At 71.2% G+C, this 17959-nt stretch overlaps 1 pseudogene; it reads left to right on the top strand.

Annotated features, from left to right (window-relative positions):
* The first annotated feature begins 975 nt into the window (after nucleotides 1–975).
* Nucleotides 976–17959, top strand: part of LOC144487286 (uncharacterized) — a 122208-nt pseudogene continuing 105224 nt past the window's right edge.

Below are 17959 nucleotides of genomic sequence, written 5' to 3' on the forward strand. Positions count from 1 at the left end.
GAACGGAGTGATGTCCCCAGCTGGGCTGACCGGAGCGACATCAAGGTCCGGTCGGACCGGAGTGACTTCCCGGGCCGGTCGGACGGGACCCACGTCCTGGGCCGGTCAGACCAGACCGGTCAGTCCAGACCGAAGTGCCGGGCCGGTCGGACCGGACCGAAGTGCCGGGCAGGTTGGTCTGGACTGAAGTCCCAGGCCGGTTGGAACAGATCGAAGTCCCGGGCCGGTCGGACCGGACCGAAGTCCCGGGCTGGTCGGACCGGACCGAAGTCCCGGGCTGGTCGGACCGGATCGAAGTCCCGGGCCGGTCAGACCATGAGCGACGCCGCGGACCGGTCAGACCAGAGCGAGGTCCCGGGCTGTTCGGAACGGAACAAAATCCTGGGCCGGTCGTACCGGAGCGAAGTGCCGGGCCGGTCGGAACGGAGCAAAGTGCCGGGCCGGTCGGAACGGAGCGAAGTCCCGGGCCGGTCGGACCGGAGCGAAGTCCCGGGCCGGTCGGACCGGAGCGAAGTCCCGGGATGGTCGGACCAGAGCAAAGTACCGGGCCGGACGGACCGGAGCGGAGACCCGGGCTGGTCGGACCGGAGCAAAGACCCAGGCCGGTCGGACCGGAGCGAAGTCCGAGGCCGGTCGGACCAGAGCGAAGTCCCAGGCCGGTTGGACCAGAGCGAATTCCCGGGCCGGTTGGACAGGACCGAAGTCCCGGGCCGGTCGGACCAGAGCGAAGTCCCTGGCCGGTCGGACCGGAGCGAAGTCCTGTGCCGGTCAGACCGGACCGAAGTCCCGGGCTGGTGGGACTGGAGAGACGTCCCGGGCCGTTCGGACCGGACCGATGTCCCGGTCTGGTGGGACTGGAGAGACGAGCCGGGCCGGTCGGACCGGACTGAAGTCCCGGGCCGGTTGAACCGGACCGAAGTCCGGGACCGGTCGGACCGGACCGAAGTACCGGGCCGGTCAGACCAGTCCGAAGTCATGGGCCGGTTGGACCGGACCGAAGTCCCGATCCGGTGGGACTGGGGCGACGTCCCGGGCTGGTCAGACCGTGACCAACGTCGCGGACTGAACGGACCAGAGCGACATCCCGGGCCGGTTGGAACGGAGTGATGTCCCCAGCTGGGCTGACCGGAGCGACATCAAGGTCCGGTCGGACCGGAGTGACTTCCCGGGCCGGTCGGACGGGACCCACGTCCTGGGCCGGTCAGACCAGACCGGTCGGTCCAGACCGAAGTGCCGGGCCGGTCGGACCGGACCGAAGTGCCGGGCAGGTTGGTCTGGACTGAAGTCCCAGGCCGGTTGGAACAGATCGAAGTCCCGGGCCGGTCGGACCGGACCGAAGTCCCGGGCTGGTTGGACCGGACCGAAGTCGCGGGAAGGTCGGACTGGAACGAAGACCCGATCCAGTCGGACCAGGGCGACGTCCTGGGCCGGTCAGACCGGAGCGACGTCGCGGACCGGTCAGACCGGAGCGAGGTCCCGGGCTGGTCGGAATGGAGCAAAATCCCAGGCCGGTCGGAACGGAGCGACGTTCCGGGCCGGTCGGACCGGACCGAAGACCCGGGCCGGTCGGACCGGACCGAAGTCCCGAGCCGGTCGGACCGGTCCGAAGTCACGGGCCGGTCGGACTGGAACGAATTCCCGATCCAGTCGGACCGGGGCGACGTCCCGGGCCTTTCAGACTGTGAGCGACGTCGCGGACCGGTCAGACCGGAGCGAGGTCCCGGGCTGGTCGGAACAGAGCAAAATCCCGGGCCGGTTGGACCGGAGCGAAGTCCCGGGCCAGTCGGACCAGAGCGAAGTCCCGGGCCAGTCAGACCGGAGCGAACTGCCGGGCCGGTCGGAACGGAGCGATGTCCCGGGCCAGTCAGACCGGAGCGAACTGCCGGGCCGGTCGGAACGGAGCGAAGTCCCGGGCCGGTCGGACCGGAGCGAAGTCCCGGGCCGGTCGAACGGACCGAAGTCCCGGGCCGGTCGGACCGGACCAAAGTCCCGGGCCGGTCGGACCGGACCGTTGTCGCGGGCTGGTCGGACCGGACCGAAGTCCCGGCCGGTCGGGCAGGACCAAAGACCTGGGGCGGTCGGACCGGACCGAACTCCCAGGCCGTTCGGACCGGACTGTAGTCCCAGGCCAGATGGACAAGAACGAAGTCCCGGGCCGGACGGGCCGGACCGAAGTGCCAGGCCGGTCGGACAAGAACGAAGTCGCGGGCCGGTCGGACTGGACCGAAATCCCAGGCCAGTCGGACTGGACCGAAGTCCCGGGCCGGTTGGACCGGACCGAAGTCCCGGGCCGGTCGGACCGGAGCGAAGTCCCGGGCCGGTCTGAACGGAGGGATGTCCCGGGCCGGTCGGACTGGAGCGAAGTCCCGGGCCGGTCTGAACGGAGGGATGTCCCAGGCTGGTCGGACCGGAGCGAAGTCCCGGGCCGGTCAGACCGGCCCGAAGTCCCGGGCCGGTCGGACCGGACCGAAGTCCCTGGCCGGTCGGACCGGACCGAAGTCCCGGGCTGGTCGGACCGGACCGAAGTCCCGGGCCGGTCGGGCAGGACCAAAGACCTGGGGCGGTCGGACCGGACCGAACTCCCGGGCCGTTCGGACCGGACTAAAGTCCCGGGCCGGACGGACCGGACCGAAGTGCCAGGCCGGTCGGACAAGAACGAAGTCCTGGGCCGGTTGGACTGGACCGAAATCCCAGGCCAGTCGGACTGGACCGAAGTCCCGGGCCGGTTGGACCGGACCGAAGTCCCGGGCCGGTCGGACCGGATCGAAGTCCCGGGCCGGTCGGACTGGACTGAAGTCCCGGGCCTGTCGGACAAGACCGAAGTCCCGGGTCAGTTGGACCGGACCGAAGTCCCGGGTCGGTCGGATCGGACCGAAGTCCCGGTCCGGTCGGACCGGACCGAAGTCCCGGGCCGGTCGGACCGGACCGTTGTCCCGGGCTGGTCGGACCGGACCGAAGTCCCGGCCGGTCGGGCAGGACCAAAGACCTGGGGCGGTCGGACCGGACCGAACTCCCAGGCCGTTCGGACCGGACTGTAGTCCCAGGCCGGATGGACAAGAACGAAGTCCCGGGCCGGACGGGCCGGACCGAAGTGCCAGGCCGGTCGGACAAGAACGAAGTCGCGGGCCGGTCGGACTGGACCGAAATCCCAGGCCAGTCGGACTGGACCGAAGTCCCGGGCCGGTTGGACCGGACCGAAGTCCCGGGCCGGTCGGACCGGAGCGAAGTCCCGGGCCGGTCTGAACGGAGGGATGTCCCGGGCCGGTCGGACCGGAGCGAAGTCCCGGGCCGGTCTGAACGGAGGGATGTCCCAGGCTGGTCGGACCGGAGCGAAGTCCCGGGCCGGTCGGACCGGACCGAAGTCCCGGGCCGGTCGGACCGGACCGAAGTCCCTGGCCGGTCGGACCGGACCGAAGTCCTGGGCTGGTCGGACCGGACCGAAGTCCCGGGCCGGTCGGGCAGGACCAAAGACCTGGGGCGGTCGGACCGGACCGAACTCCCGGGCCGTTCGGACCGGACTAAAGTCCCGGGCCGGACGGACCGGACCGAAGTGCCAGGCCGGTCGGACAAGAACGAAGTCCTGGGCCGGTCGGACTGGACCGAAATCCCAGGCCAGTCGGACTGGACCGAAGTCCCGGGCCGGTTGGACCGGACCGAAGTCCCGGGCCGGTCGGACCGGATCGAAGTCCCGGGCCGGTCGGACCGGACTGAAGTCCCGGGCCTGTCGGACAAGACCGAAGTCCCGGGTTAGTTGGACCGGACCGAAGTCCCGGGTCGGTCGGACCGGACCGAAGTCCTGGTCCGGTCGGACCGGACCGAAGTCCCGGGCCAGTTGGACCGGACCGAAGTCCTGGGCCGGTCGGACCGGACCGAAATCCCAGGCCGGTCGGACCGGACTGAAGACCCGGGCCGGTTGGACCGGACTGAAGTCCTGTGCCGGACGGACCGGACCGAAGTCCCGGGTCGGTTGGACCCTACCGAAGTCCCGGGCCGGTCGGACCCGACTGAAGGCCCGGGCCTGTCGGACTGGACCGATGTCCCGGGCCGGTCGGACAAGACCGAAGTCCCGGGCCGGTCGGACCGGACCGAAGTCCCGGGCCGGTCGGACTGGACCGAAGTCCCGGGCCGGTCGGACCGGACCAAATTCCCGGGCCGGTCAGAGAAGACCGACGTCCCGGGCCGGTCGGACAAGACCGAAGTCCCGGTCCGGGCGGACCGGACCAATGTCCTGGGCCGGTCGGACCGGACGGAAGCCCAGGGCCGGTCGGAACGGACGGAAGTCCCGGGCCAGTCGGACCAGACCGAAGTCCTGGGCCAGTCGGACCGGACCGAAGACCCGGGCCGGTCGGACCGGACCGAAATCCCAGGCCGGTCGGACCGGACCGAAGACCCGGGCCGGTTGGACCGGACTGAAGTCCTGGGCCGGTCAGACCGGACCGAAGTCCCGGGTCGGTTGGACCCTACCGAAGTCCCTGGTCGGTCGGACCCGACCGAAGGCCCGGGCCGGTCGGACTGGACCGAAGTCCCGGGCCCGTCGGACAAGACCGAAGTCCTGGGCCGGTCGGACCGGACCGAAGTCCCGGGCCGGTCTGAACGGAGGGATGTCCCGGGCCGGTCGGACCGGAGCGAAGTCCCGGGCCGGTCTGAACGGAGGGATGTCCCAGGCTGGTCGGACCGGAGCGAAGTCCCGGGCCGGTCGGACCGGACCGAAGTCCCGGGCCGGTCGGACCGGACCGAAGTCCCTGGCCGGTCGGACCGGACCGAAGTCCTGGGCTGGTCGGACCGGACCGAAGTCCCGGGCCGGTCGGGCAGGACCAAAGACCTGGGGCGGTCGGACCGGACCGAACTCCCGGGCCGTTCGGACCGGACTAAAGTCCCGGGCCGGACGGACCGGACCGAAGTGCCAGGCCGGTCGGACAAGAACGAAGTCCTGGGCCGGTCGGACTGGACCGAAATCCCAGGCCAGTCGGACTGGACCGAAGTCCCGGGCCGGTTGGACCGGACCGAAGTCCCGGGCCGGTCGGACCGGATCGAAGTCCCGGGCCGGTCGGACCGGACTGAAGTCCCGGGCCTGTCGGACAAGACCGAAGTCCCGGGTCAGTTGGACCGGACCGAAGTCCCGGGTCGGTCGGACCGGACCGAAGTCCTGGTCCGGTCGGACCGGACCGAAGTCCCGGGCCAGTTGGACCGGACCGAAGTCCTGGGCCGGTCGGACCGGACCGAAATCCCAGGCCGGTCGGACCGGACTGAAGACCCGGGCCGGTTGGACCGGACTGAAGTCCTGTGCCGGACGGACCGGACCGAAGTCCCGGGTCGGTTGGACCCTACCGAAGTCCCGGGCCGTTCGGACCCGACTGAAGGCCCGGGCCTGTCGGACTGGACCGATGTCCCGGGCCGGTCGGACAAGACCGAAGTCCCGGGCCGGTCGGACCGGACCGAAGTCCCGGGCCGGTCGGACTGGACCGAAGTCCCGGGCCGGTCGGACCGGACCAAATTCCCGGGCCGGTCAGACAAGACCGACGTCCCGGGCCGGTCGGACAAGACCGAAGTCCCGGTCCGGGCGGACCGGACCAATGTCCTGGGCCGGTCGGACCGGACGGATGCCCAGGGCCGGTCGGAACGGACGGAAGTCCCGGGCCAGTCGGACCGGACCGAAGTCCTGGGCCGGTCGGACCGGACCAAAATCCCAGGCCGATCGGACCGGACCGAAGACCCGGGCCGGTCGGACCGGACCGAAATCCCAGGCCGGTCGGACCGGACCGAAGACCCGGGCCGGTTGGACCGGACTGAAGTCCTGGGCCGGTCAGACCGGACCGAAGTCCCGGGTCGGTTGGACCCTACCGAAGTCCCTGGTCGGTCGGACCCGACCGAAGGCCCGGGCCGGTCGGACTGGACCGAAGTCCCGGGCCGGTCGGACAAGACCGAAGTCCTGGGCCGGTCGGACCGGAACGAAGTCCCGGGCCGGTCGGACCGGACCGAAGTCCCGGGCCGGTCGGACCGGACCGAAGTCCCGGGCCGGTCGGACAAGACCGAAGTCCCGGGCCGGTCGGACAAGACCGAAGTCCCGGTCCTGGCGGACCGGACCAATGTCCTGGGCCGGACGGACCGGACCGAAGTCCAGGGCCGGTCGGACCGGACCGAAGTCCCGGGCTGGTCGGACCGGACCGAAATCGTGGGCTGTTCGGAACGGAGCAAAACCCCAGGCCGGTCGGACCGGAGCGAAGAGCCGGGCCGGTCGGAACGGAGCGAAGTCCCGGGCCGGTCGGACCAGAGCGAAGTACCGGGCCGGTCGGACCGGAGCGAAGTCCCGGGATGGTCGGACCGGAGCGAAGTACCGGGCCGGACGGACCGGAGCGGAGACCCGGGCCGGTCGGACCGGAGCAAAGACCCAGGCCGGTCGGACCGGAGCGAAGTCCGAGGCCGGTCGGACCAGAGCGAAGTCCCAGGCCGGTTGGACCGGAGCGAAGTCCCTGGCCGGTCGGACCGGAGCGAAGTCCTGTGCCGGTCAGACCGGACCGAAGTCCCGGGCTGGTGGGACTGGAGAGACGTCCCGGGCCGTTTGGACCGGACTGATGTCCCGGTCTGGTGGGACTGGAGAGACGAGCCGGGCCGGTCGGACCGGACTGAAGTCCCGGGCCGGTTGAACCGGACCGAAGTCCGGGACCGGTCGGACCGGACCGAAGTACCGGGCCGGTCAGACCAGTCCGAAGTCATGGGCCGGTTGGACCAGACCGAAGTCCCGATCCGGTGGGACTGGGGCGACGTCCCGGGCTGGTCAGACCGTGACCGACGTCGCGGACTGAACGGACCAGAGCGACATCCCGGGCCGGTTGGAACGGAGTGATGTCCCCAGCTGGGCTGACCGGAGCGACATCAAGGTCCGGTCGGACCGGAGTGACTTCCCGGGCCGGTCGGACGGGACCCACGTCCTGGGCCGGTCAGACCAGACCGGTCGGTCCAGACCGAAGTGCCGGGCCGGTCGGACCGGACCGAAGTGCCGGGCAGGTTGGTCTGGACTGAAGTCCCAGGCCGGTTGGAACAGATCGAAGTCCCGGGCCGGTCGGACCGGACCGAAGTCCCGGGCCGGTTGGACCGGACCGAAGTCGCGGGAAGGTCGGACTGGAACGAAGACCCGATCCAGTCGGACCGGGGCGACGTCCTGGGCCGGTCAGACCGTGAGCGACGTCGCGGACCGGTCAGACCGGAGCGAGGTCCCGGGCTGGTCGGAATGGAGCAAAATCCCAGGCCAGTCGGAACGGAGCGACGTTCCGGGCCGGTCGGACCGGACCGAAGACCCGGGCCGGTTGGACCGGACCGAAGTCCCGAGCCGGTCGGACCGGTCCGAAGTCATGGGCCGGTCGGACTGGAACGAATTCCCGATCCAGTCGGACCGGGGCGACGTCCCGGGCTGGTCAGACCGTGAGCGACGTCGCGGACCGGTCAGACCGGAGCGAGGTCCCGGGCTGGTCGGAACAGAGCAAAATCCCGGGCCGGTTGGACCGGAGCGAAGTCCCGGGCCAGTCGGACCAGAGCGAAGTCCCGGGCCAGTCGGACCGGAGCGAACTGCCGGGCCGGTCGGAATGGAGCGAAGTCCCGGGCCGGTCGGACCGGACCGAAGTCCCGGGCCGGTCGGACCGGACCGAAGTCCCGGGCCGGTCGGACTGGACCAAAGTCCCGAGCCGGTCGGACCAGACCGAAGTCCCGGGCCGATCGGACAGGGCCGAAGTCCCGGGCCGGTCCGACCGGACCGATGTCCCGGGCCGGTCAGACCGGACCGAAGTCCCGGGCCGGTCGGTCCGGACCGAAGTCCCGGGCCGGTCGGACCGGACCGAAGTCCTGGGCCGGTCGGACCGGACCGAAGTCCCGGGCAGGTCGGACCGGACTGAAGTCCCGGGCCGGTCAGACCATGAGCGACGCCGCGGATCGGTCAGACCAGAGCGAGGTCCCGGGCTGTTCGGAACGGAACAAAATCCCGGGCCGGACGGACCGGACCGAAGTCCCGGGCCGGTCGGACCGGACCGAAGTCCCGGGTCGGTCGGAACGGAGCGAAGTCCCGGGCCGGTCGGACCAGAGCGAAGTACCGGGCCGGTCGGACCGGAGCAAAGACCCAGGCCGGTCTGACCGGAGCGAAGTCCCGGGCCGGTCGGACCAGAGCGAAGTCCCAGGCCGGTTGGACCAGAGCGAATTCCCGGGCCGGTCGGACAGGACCGAAGTCCCGGGCCGGTCGTACTGGAACGAAGTCTTGATCCAATCGGACCGGGGCGACGTCCCGGGCCGGTCAGACCGTGAGCGACGATGCGGACCAGTCAGACCGGAGCGAGGTCCCGGGCTGGTCGGAACGGAGCAAAACCAAGGCCGGTCGGACCGGAGCGAAGTCCCGGGCCGGTTGGAACGGAGCGAAGTGCCGGGCCGGTTGGACCGGATCGAAGTCCCGGGCCGGTCGGACTGGACTGAAGTCCCGGGCCTGTCGGACAAGACCGAAGTCCCGGGTCAGTTGGACCGGACCGAAGTCCCGGGTCGGTCGGACCGGACCGAAGTCCCGGTCCGGTCGGACCGGACCGAAGTCCCGGGCCGGTCGGACCGGACCGTTGTCCCGGGCTGGTCGGACCGGACCGAAGTCCCGGCCGGTCGGGCAGGACCAAAGACCTGGGGCGGTCGGACCGGACCGAACTCCCAGGCCGTTCGGACCGGACTGTAGTCCCAGGCCGGATGGACAAGAACGAAGTCCCGGGCCGGACGGGCCGGACCGAAGTGCCAGGCCGGTCGGACAAGAACGAAGTCGCGGGCCGGTCGGACTGGACCGAAATCCCAGGCCAGTCGGACTGGACCGAAGTCCCGGGCCGGTTGGACCGGACCGAAGTCCCGGGCCGGTCGGACCGGAGCGAAGTCCCGGGCCGGTCTGAACGGAGGGATGTCCCGGGCCGGTCGGACCGGAGCGAAGTCCCGGGCCGGTCTGAACGGAGGGATGTCCCAGGCTGGTCGGACCGGAGCGAAGTCCCGGGCCAGTCGGACCGGACCGAAGTCCCGGGCCGGTCGGACCGGACCGAAGTCCCTGGCCGGTCGGACCGGACCGAAGTCCTGGGCTGGTCGGACCGGACCGAAGTCCCGGGCCGGTCGGGCAGGACCAAAGACCTGGGGCGGTCGGACCGGACCGAACTCCCGGGCCGTTCGGACCGGACTAAAGTCCCGGGCCGGACGGACCGGACCGAAGTGCCAGGCCGGTCGGACAAGAACGAAGTCCTGGGCCGGTCGGACTGGACCGAAATCCCAGGCCAGTCGGACTGGACCGAAGTCCCGGGCCGGTTGGACCGGACCGAAGTCCCGGGCCGGTCGGACCGGATCGAAGTCCCGGGCCGGTCGGACCGGACTGAAGTCCCGGGCCTGTCGGACAAGACCGAAGTCCCGGGTCAGTTGGACCGGACCGAAGTCCCGGGTCGGTCGGACCGGACCGAAGTCCTGGTCCGGTCGGACCGGACCGAAGTCCCGGGCCAGTTGGACCGGACCGAAGTCCTGGGCCGGTCGGACCGGACCGAAATCCCAGGCCGGTCGGACCGGACTGAAGACCCGGGCCGGTTGGACCGGACTGAAGTCCTGTGCCGGACGGACCGGACCGAAGTCCCGGGTCGGTTGGACCCTACCGAAGTCCCGGGCCGGTCGGACCCGACTGAAGGCCCGGGCCTGTCGGACTGGACCGATGTCCCGGGCCGGTCGGACAAGACCGAAGTCCCGGGCCGGTCGGACCGGACCGAAGTCCCGGGCCGGTCGGACTGGACCGAAGTCCCGGGCCGGTCGGACCGGACCAAATTCCCGGGCCGGTCAGAGAAGACCGACGTCCCGGGCCGGTCGGACAAGACCGAAGTCCCGGTCCGGGCGGACCGGACCAATGTCCTGGGCCGGTCGGACCGGACGGAAGCCCAGGGCCGGTCGGAACGGACGGAAGTCCCGGGCCAGTCGGACCAGACCGAAGTCCTGGGCCAGTCGGACCGGACCGAAGACCCGGGCCGGTCGGACCGGACCGAAATCCCAGGCCGGTCGGACCGGACCGAAGACCCGGGCCGGTTGGACCGGACTGAAGTCCTGGGCCGGTCAGACCGGACCGAAGTCCCGGGTCGGTTGGACCCTACCGAAGTCCCTGGTCGGTCGGACCCGACCGAAGGCCCGGGCCGGTCGGACTGGACCGAAGTCCCGGGCCCGTCGGACAAGACCGAAGTCCTGGGCCGGTCGGACCGGACCGAAGTCCCGGGCCGGTCTGAACGGAGGGATGTCCCGGGCCGGTCGGACCGGAGCGAAGTCCCGGGCCGGTCTGAACGGAGGGATGTCCCAGGCTGGTCGGACCGGAGCGAAGTCCCGGGCCGGTCGGACCGGACCGAAGTCCCGGGCCGGTCGGACCGGACCGAAGTCCCTGGCCGGTCGGACCGGACCGAAGTCCTGGGCTGGTCGGACCGGACCGAAGTCCCGGGCCGGTCGGGCAGGACCAAAGACCTGGGGCGGTCGGACCGGACCGAACTCCCGGGCCGTTCGGACCGGACTAAAGTCCCGGGCCGGACGGACCGGACCGAAGTGCCAGGCCGGTCGGACAAGAACGAAGTCCTGGGCCGGTCGGACTGGACCGAAATCCCAGGCCAGTCGGACTGGACCGAAGTCCCGGGCCGGTTGGACCGGACCGAAGTCCCGGGCCGGTCGGACCGGATCGAAGTCCCGGGCCGGTCGGACCGGACTGAAGTCCCGGGCCTGTCGGACAAGACCGAAGTCCCGGGTCAGTTGGACCGGACCGAAGTCCCGGGTCGGTCGGACCGGACCGAAGTCCTGGTCCGGTCGGACCGGACCGAAGTCCCGGGCCAGTTGGACCGGACCGAAGTCCTGGGCCGGTCGGACCGGACCGAAATCCCAGGCCGGTCGGACCGGACTGAAGACCCGGGCCGGTTGGACCGGACTGAAGTCCTGTGCCGGACGGACCGGACCGAAGTCCCGGGTCGGTTGGACCCTACCGAAGTCCCGGGCCGGTCGGACCCGACTGAAGGCCCGGGCCTGTCGGACTGGACCGATGTCCCGGGCCGGTCGGACAAGACCGAAGTCCCGGGCCGGTCGGACCGGACCGAAGTCCCGGGCCGGTCGGACTGGACCGAAGTCCCGGGCCGGTCGGACCGGACCAAATTCCCGGGCCGGTCAGACAAGACCGACGTCCCGGGCCGGTCGGACAAGACCGAAGTCCCGGTCCGGGCGGACCGGACCAATGTCCTGGGCCGGTCGGACCGGACGGAAGCCCAGGGCCGGTCGGAACGGACGGAAGTCCCGGGCCAGTCGGACCGGACCGAAGTCCTGGGCCGGTCGGACCGGACCAAAATCCCAGGCCGATCGGACCGGACCGAAGACCCGGGCCGGTCGGACCGGACCGAAATCCCAGGCCGGTCGGACCGGACCGAAGACCCGGGCCGGTTGGACCGGACTGAAGTCCTGGGCCGGTCAGACCGGACCGAAGTCCCGGGTCGGTTGGACCCTACCGAAGTCCCTGGTCGGTCGGACCCGACCGAAGGCCCGGGCCGGTCGGACTGGACCGAAGTCCCGGGCCGGTCGGACAAGACCGAAGTCCTGGGCCGGTCGGACCGGAACGAAGTCCCGGGCCGGTCGGACCGGACCGAAGTCCCGGGCCGGTCGGACCGGACCGAAGTCCCGGGCCGGTCGGACAAGACCGAAGTCCCGGGCCGGTCGGACAAGACCGAAGTCCCGGTCCTGGCGGACCGGACCAATGTCCTGGGCCGGACGGACCGGACCGAAGTCCAGGGCCGGTCGGACCGGACCGAAGTCCCGGGCTGGTCGGACCGGACCGAAATCGTGGGCTGTTCGGAACGGAGCAAAACCCCAGGCCGGTCGGACCGGAGCGAAGAGCCGGGCCGGTCGGAACGGAGCGAAGTCCCGGGCCGGTCGGACCAGAGCGAAGTACCGGGCCGGTCGGACCGGAGCGAAGTCCCGGGATGGTCGGACCGGAGCGAAGTACCGGGCCGGACGGACCGGAGCGGAGACCCGGGCCGGTCGGACCGGAGCAAAGACCCAGGCCGGTCGGACCGGAGCGAAGTCCGAGGCCGGTCGGACCAGAGCGAAGTCCCAGGCCGGTTGGACCGGAGCGAAGTCCCTGGCCGGTCGGACCGGAGCGAAGTCCTGTGCCGGTCAGACCGGACCGAAGTCCCGGGCTGGTGGGACTGGAGAGACGTCCCGGGCCGTTTGGACCGGACTGATGTCCCGGTCTGGTGGGACTGGAGAGACGAGCCGGGCCGGTCGGACCGGACTGAAGTCCCGGGCCGGTTGAACCGGACCGAAGTCCGGGACCGGTCGGACCGGACCGAAGTACCGGGCCGGTCAGACCAGTCCGAAGTCATGGGCCGGTTGGACCAGACTGAAGTCCCGATCCGGTGGGACTGGGGCGACGTCCCGGGCTGGTCAGACCGTGACCGACGTCGCGGACTGAACGGACCAGAGCGACATCCCGGGCCGGTTGGAACGGAGTGATGTCCCCAGCTGGGCTGACCGGAGCGACATCAAGGTCCGGTCGGACCGGAGTGACTTCCCGGGCCGGTCGGACGGGACCCACGTCCTGGGCCGGTCAGACCAGACCGGTCGGTCCAGACCGAAGTGCCGGGCCGGTCGGACCGGACCGAAGTGCCGGGCAGGTTGGTCTGGACTGAAGTCCCAGGCCGGTTGGAACAGATCGAAGTCCCGGGCCGGTCGGACCAGACCGAAGTCCCGGGCCGGTTGGACCGGACCGAAGTCGCGGGAAGGTCGGACTGGAACGAAGACCCGATCCAGTCGGACCGGGGCGACGTCCTGGGCCGGTCAGACCGTGAGCGACGTCGCGGACCGGTCAGACCGGAGCGAGGTCCCGGGCTGGTCGGAATGGAGCAAAATCCCAGGCCAGTCGGAACGGAGCGACGTTCCGGGCCGGTCGGACCGGACCGAAGACCCGGGCCGGTTGGACCGGACCGAAGTCCCGAGCCGGTCGGACCGGTCCGAAGTCATGGGCCGGTCGGACTGGAACGAATTCCCGATCCAGTCGGACCGGGGCGACGTCCCGGGCTGGTCAGACCGTGAGCGACGTCGCGGACCGGTCAGACCGGAGCGAGGTCCCGGGCTGGTCGGAACAGAGCAAAATCCCGGGCCGGTTGGACCGGAGCGAAGTCCCGGGCCAGTCGGACCAGAGCGAAGTCCCGGGCCAGTCGGACCGGAGCGAACTGCCGGGCCGGTCGGAATGGAGCGAAGTCCCGGGCCGGTCGGACCGGACCGAAGTCCCGGGCCGGTCGGACCGGACCGAAGTCCCGGGCCGGTCGGACCGGACCAAAGTCCCGAGCCGGTCGGACCAGACCGAAGTCCCGGGCCGATCGGACAGGGCCGAAGTCCCGGGCCGGTCCGACCGGACCGAAGTCCCGGGCCGGTCAGACCGGACCGAAGTCCCGGGCCGGTCGGTCCGGACCGAAGTCCCGGGCCGGTCGGACCGGACCGAAGTCCTGGGCCGGTCGGACCGGACCGAAGTCCCGGGCAGGTCGGACCGGACCGAAGTCCCGGGCCGGTCAGACCATGAGCGACGCCGCGGATCGGTCAGACCAGAGCGAGGTCCCGGGCTGTTCGGAACGGAACAAAATCCCGGGCCGGACGGACCGGACCGAAGTCCCGGGCTGGTCGGACCGGACCGAAGTCCCGGGTCGGTCGGAACGGAGCGAAGTCCCGGGCCGGTCGGACCAGAGCGAAGTACCGGGCCGGTCGGACCGGAGCAAAGACCCAGGCCGGTCTCACCGGAGCGAAGTCCCGGGCCGGTCGGACCAGAGCGAAGTCCCAGGCCGGTTGGACCAGAGCGAATTCCCGGGCCGGTCGGACAGGACCGAAGTCCCGGGCCGGTCGGACTGGAACGAAGTCTTGATCCAATCGGACCGGGGCGACGTCCCGGGCCGGTCAGACCGTGAGCGACGATGCGGACCAGTCAGACCGGAGCGAGGTCCCGGGCTGGTCGGAACGGAGCAAAACCAAGGCCGGTCGGACCGGAGCGAAGTCCCGGGCCGGTTGGAACGGAGCGAAGTGCCGGGTCGGTCGGAACGGAGCGAAGTCCCAGGCCGGTCGGATAGGACCGATCTCCCGGGCCATTCGAACCGGACCGAAGTCCCGGGCCGGACGGACCGGACCGAAGTCCCGGGCTGGTCGGACCGGACCGAAGTCCCGGGCCGGTCGGACCAGACCGAAGTCCCGGGTCGGTCGGACCGGACCGAAGTCCCGGTCCGGTCGGACCGGACTGAAGTCCCGGGCCAGTCGGACCGGACCGAAGTCCTGGGCCGGTCGGACCGGACCGAAATCCCAGGCCGGTCGGACCGGACCGAAGACCCGGGCCGGTTGGACCGGACTGAAGTCCTGGACCGGTCGGACCGGACCGAAGTCCCGGGTCGGTTGGACCCGACCGAAGTCCCGGGCCGGTCGGACCGGACTGAAGTCCCAGGCCAGTCGGACCGGACCGAAGTCCAGGGCCGGTCGGACCGGACCGAAGTCCCGGGCTGGTCGGACCGGACCGAAATCGTGGGCTGTTCGGAACGGAGCAAAACCCCAGGCCGGTCGGACCGGAGCGAAGAGCCGGGCCGGTCGGAACGGAGCGAAGTCCCGGGCCGGTCGGACCAGAGCGAAGTACCGGGCCGGTCGGACCGGAGCGAAGTCCCGGGATGGTCGGACCGGAGCGAAGTACCGGGCCGGACGGACCGGAGCGGAGACCCGGGCCGGTCGGACCGGAGCAAAGACCCAGGCCGGTCGGACCGGAGCGAAGTCCGAGGCCGGTCGGACCAGAGCGAAGTCCCAGGCCGGTTGGACCGGAGCGAAGTCCCTGGCCGGTCGGACCGGAGCGAAGTCCTGTGCCGGTCAGACCGGACCGAAGTCCCGGGCTGGTGGGACTGGAGAGACGTCCCGGGCCGTTTGGACAGGACCGATGTCCCGGTCTGGTGGGACTGGAGAGACGAGCCGGGCCGGTCGGACCGGACTGAAGTCCCGGGCCGGTTGAACCGGACCGAAGTCCGGGACCGGTCGGACCGGACCGAAGTACCGGGCCGGTCAGACCAGTCCGAAGTCATGGGCCGGTTGGACCAGACCGAAGTCCCGATCCGGTGGGACTGGGGCGACGTCCCGGGCTGGTCAGACCGTGACCGACGTCGCGGACTGAACGGACCAGAGCGACATCCCGGGCCGGTTGGAACGGAGTGATGTCCCCAGCTGGGCTGACCGGAGCGACATCAAGGTCCGGTCGGACCGGAGTGACTTCCCGGGCCGGTCGGACGGGACCCACGTCCTGGGCCGGTCAGACCAGACCGGTCGGTCCAGACCGAAGTGCCGGGCCGGTCGGACCGGACCGAAGTGCCGGGCAGGTTGGTCTGGACTGAAGTCCCAGGCCGGTTGGAACAGATCGAAGTCCCGGGCCGGTCGGACCGGACCGAAGTCCCGGGCCGGTTGGACCGGACCGAAGTCGCGGGAAGGTCGGACTGGAACGAAGACCCGATCCAGTCGGACCGGGGCGACGTCCTGGGCCGGTCAGACCGTGAGCGACGTCGCGGACCGGTCAGACCGGAGCGAGGTCCCGGGCTGGTCGGAATGGAGCAAAATCCCAGGCCAGTCGGAACGGAGCGACGTTCCGGGCCGGTCGGACCGGACCGAAGTCCCGGGCCGGTCGGACCGGACCGAAGTCCCGGGCCGGTCGGACCGGACCAAAGTCCCGAGCCGGTCGGACCAGACCGAAGTCCCGGGCCGATCGGACAGGGCCGAAGTCCCGGGCCGGTCCGACCGGACCGAAGTCCCGGGCCGGTCAGACCGGACCGAAGTCCCGGGCCGGTCGGTCCGGACCGAAGTCCCGGGCCGGTCGGACCGGACCGAAGTCCTGGGCCGGTCGGACCGGACCGAAGTCCCGGGCAGGTCGGACCGGACCGAAGTCCCGGGCCGGTCAGACCATGAGCGACGCCGCGGATCGGTCAGACCAGAGCGAGGTCCCGGGCTGTTCGGAACGGAACAAAATCCCGGGCCGGACGGACCGGACCGAAGTCCCGGGCCGGTCGGACCTGACCGAAGTCCCGGGTCGGTCGGAACGGAGCGAAGTCCCGGGCCGGTCGGACCAGAGCGAAGTACCGGACCGGTCGGACCGGAGCAAAGACCCAGGCCGGTCTGACCGGAGCGAAGTCCCGGGCCGGTCGGACCAGAGCGAAGTCCCAGGCCGGTTGGACCAGAGCGAATTCCCGGGCCGGTCGGACAGGACCGAAGTCCCGGGCCGGTCGGACTGGAACGAAGTCTTGATCCAGTCGGACCGGGGCGACGTCCCGGGCCGGTCAGACCGTGAGCGACGATGCGGACAGTCAGACCGGAGCGAGGTCCCGGGCTGGTCGGAACGGAGCAAAACCAAGGCCGGTCGGACCGGAGCGAAGTCCCGGGCCGGTTGGAACGGAGCGAAGTGCCGGGTCGGTCGGAACGGAGCGAAGTCCCAGGCCGGTCGGATAGGACCGAACTCCGGGCCATTCGAACCGGACCGAAGTCCCGGGCCGGACGGACCGGACCGAAGTCCCGGGCTGGTCGGACCGGACCGAAGTCCCGGGCCGGTCGGACCAGACCGAAGTCCCGGGTCGGTCGGACCGGACCGAAGTCCCGGTCCGGTCGGACCGGACTGAAGTCCCGGGCCAGTCGGACCGGACCGAAGTCCTGGGCCGGTCGGACCGGACCGAAATCCCAGGCCGGTCGGACCGGACCGAAGACCCGGGCCGGTTGGACCGGACTGAAGTCCTGGACCGGTCGGACCGGACCGAAGTCCCGGGTCGGTTGGACCCGACCGAAGTCCCGGGCCGGTCGGACCCGACCGAAGGCCCGGGCCGGTCGGACTGGACCGAAGTCCCGGGCCGGTCGGACAAGACCGAAGTCCCGGGCCGGTCGGACCGACCGGTCGGTCCAGACCGAAGTGCCGGGCCGGTCGGACCGGACCGAAGTGCCGGGCAGGTTGGTCTGGACTGAAGTCCCAGGCCGGTTGGAACAGATCGAAGTCCCGGGCCGGTCGGACCGGACCGAAGTCCCGGGCTGGTTGGACCGGACCGAAGTCGCGGGAAGGTCGGACTGGAACGAAGACCCGATCCAGTCGGACCAGGGCGACGTCCTGGGCCGGTCAGACCGGAGCGACGTCGCGGACCGGTCAGACCGGAGCGAGGTCCCGGGCTGGTCGGAATGGAGCAAAATCCCAGGCCGGTCGGAACGGAGCGACGTTCCGGGCCGGTCGGACCGGACCGAAGACCCGGGCCGGTCGGACCGGACCGAAGTCCCGAGCCGGTCGGACCGGTCCGAAGTCACGGGCCGGTCGGACTGGAACGAATTCCCGATCCAGTCGGACCGGGGCGACGTCCCGGGCCGGTCAGACCGTGAGCGACGTCGCGGACCGGTCAGACCGGAGCGAGGTCCCGGGCTGGTCGGAACAGAGCAAAATCCCGGGCCGGTTGGACCGGAGCGAAGTCCCGGGCCAGTCGGACCAGAGCGAAGTCCCGGGCCAGTCAGACCGGAGCGAACTGCCGGGCCGGTCGGAACGGAGCGAAGTCCCGGGCCGGTCGGACCGGAGCGAAGTCCCGGGCCGGTCGAACGGACCGAAGTCCCGGGCCGGTCGGACCGGACCAAAGTCCCGGGCCGGTCGGACCGGACCGTTGTCGCGGGCTGGTCGGACCGGACCGAAGTCCCGGCCGGTCGGGCAGGACCAAAGACCTGGGGCGGTCGGACCGGACCGAACTCACAGGCCGTTCGGACCGGACTGTAGTCCCAGGCCAGATGGACAAGAACGAAGTCCCGGGCCGGACGGGCCGGACCGAAGTGCCAGGCCGGTCGGACAAGAACGAAGTCGCGGGCCGGTCGGACTGGACCGAAATCCCAGGCCAGTCGGACTGGACCGAAGTCCCGGGCCGGTTGGACCGGACCGAAGTCCCGGGCC

This window comes from Mustelus asterias, unplaced genomic scaffold, assembly GCF_964213995.1.
Source record: "Mustelus asterias unplaced genomic scaffold, sMusAst1.hap1.1 HAP1_SCAFFOLD_699, whole genome shotgun sequence".
NCBI classification, from domain to species: domain Eukaryota; kingdom Metazoa; phylum Chordata; class Chondrichthyes; order Carcharhiniformes; family Triakidae; genus Mustelus; species Mustelus asterias.